Source organism: Anguilla anguilla, chromosome 19 (genome assembly GCF_013347855.1).
Source record: "Anguilla anguilla isolate fAngAng1 chromosome 19, fAngAng1.pri, whole genome shotgun sequence".
Taxonomy (NCBI): domain Eukaryota; kingdom Metazoa; phylum Chordata; class Actinopteri; order Anguilliformes; family Anguillidae; genus Anguilla; species Anguilla anguilla.
The window spans coordinates 15390261-15392619 of NC_049219.1; positions in this window are offsets into that span (position 1 = coordinate 15390261).

Sequence of the window (2359 nt, forward strand, 5' to 3'; positions counted from 1 at the left end):
TGAACATTCTTCTTTTGAAGTCATAGAATACCAAAGAAAACTCAGTGAATACATTTTAATTGCAAAACTTTGAAAGCAGATGATGACAAATAAAAGATGTGAAGGGGAAAAATGCACGGACAGTAAAACCAGTTCTGCTCTGTTACACATTCAATGTGTTGCACCAGATCAAATACGCAAAATAAAAAAATAACAAAACCATCCGATTGTATCGATAGTTCACTAGTTTATTCTGGCACAACAGGACGTGAATCTGAAATCAATACATGAAGGAAAAGACTGTGTTGACAAATCTACAGCCTGCGTCTCCAATTAGCGCTGCAGAGCGATTCTTTATTCCCAGAGCGCCCGACAGCGTCGCCACCGCATTCGCAAAGCAGGCGTCTGCGCGGACAGCGCAAGCATTCACATCAGAGATCCAGTTAATTAGCCCGCACGTTAATCGCTTTCTACAGTAGACTTTCCATGAGAGCACGCTGGTGTGGAATTATGGGAATTACCGGTCGTGACAAGGCACAGGGTTTGTCCGTCTGCACAAGCATCCGCACAGCACTTGTGCAAATGAAGAGGAGCGTGCTCACGCCTCGTACCAAGATGAGATTTATCTTTCCACCTCGGGACGCGTGCAGAGTTTCAGCACGTACAGAAACACCGCAAAACATTCAGCGTGCTTCTACGTCAAATTCCCAAAAGAAATCTAATAAATAGAATAAAACAAAACAATCACGCAGCAAAAAAAAAAAAAATCCAATCTCTGTATCTGTATTGAACACATTCAGCAAAAAGCCTGCATTAAGTGAAACGGACAGAACAGCAGCACTGAGCTTTACCCTCTGCTGGGATGGAATAGAAGGAAATGGGGGAAAAAAAGAGCCTGACTCCAGTCTCAGGTTTTCTCTTTTATTTATTTATTTATTTTAGTTTTTTTCCAGACCTGCAGATAGAGAGAGAGAGAGGTACAATTCATTTAGCTTTTCATTTTTAAACTTGTTTTTAGCATCATTGTAAAAACCCATGGTTAACTGCATTGGTTTATCTGAATTCAATTTTCTCTTGAATACTGTGGAATACTAAACAGCTGGCAAGAACCTACACAGTGGAGAGAGAATTAAGACCGTTAAAATAAAGGAAACGGGGAGGAGGTGGGGTTTGATGGGTGGGGGGGGGCTGGGGTTTGATATGGGGGTTGGGGGGTTTGATGGCAGTGGCTCCTAGGCTGAGTACTGGGTTTGTTGACTGCTTCACCAGACAGTTGTGCGATTCTGACACACGCGTCTCAAACTCAGCTCTGATGAGCAGGGACCAATTACACCAGCAGCCCTTTAAAAAAAAAAAAAAAAAGGTCCATTCTCAAGCGTGAGCCAAACCACCCCCTCCCCACCCCCCACCCCCCAAAACAGACAATAAAACAAAAATGCCCTTTGAATCCCTCTTTGAAGCTCTCCGCCTTTCGTTCCTGATTGAATGTCTGTTCAAAACAATTTTAGAAAGCCCACCGAGCTGCTGTTCCTCCCGTCCTGACGAGGGGGGGTGGGGGTACAGGATTTTTGCGGGGGGGGTCTCAATGCTATCTGTTTCTCAGTGGCTGCCGGAGGACTCTGGCAGGTTTTGGGCTGCGTTCTGGGGCCACGCCCCTGGGTTTGGGGACCCACGAGCCCCAGTGCAGGACAGCAGCTGTTTGGGGGGGGGTGTCTGCAGAGGGGGGCGCTACGTTAGGCTCCACACGGTGGCGCCAGTCAGTAGCGAACCCCGTCTGCAAAAAAGGTCGCACGGCGTCTCCCCCCCCCCACTCTCACATGGAGCTCCCTGGCCCCGCCCCCTCCTGGCCTGGCAGTGCACCGTCCTCTGATACAGAGGTTCACTGGTGTTGCCACAAGGGGGCGCCTCTGTCTCCTCCCCCCCCCACACAGAAAAGCAGAGGCTTTCTCCACTGAGAGGCGAGAGGCAGAGAAAAACCCCTCCCCCTCAAAGATGGGGGTAGGGCATAGTCTTAGGCCACACCCCCCCTCCCCCCCAGCATCAGCACAGGTACAGCTCTTCAAAGCTGTAGCCCCGCCTTAGAGAGAGAGAGGGTGGGCGAGTGTAGGGCCACAGCCTACAAGCTAACGCTGTCCTCTCTGCTCTCCATGGTAACCGAGGAAACAGGACAAAAAAAAAACCCCGACCTCATCAGAGGTCCCACGAGCAGGAGTCCTGCGCTTTTACCTCTCCACAACCAGCGCCTTCATCCTGCGTTCCAGGAGCCCCCCCCCCCAGCTCCCCGAAAAGCAGCTCTGCCCCTCAGACGGGACAAAGGGGAACCGCGGGAAGAGCAGCTTCATTTCGTGATGGCTTAATTACCCTGATTTCAAACCGTTTC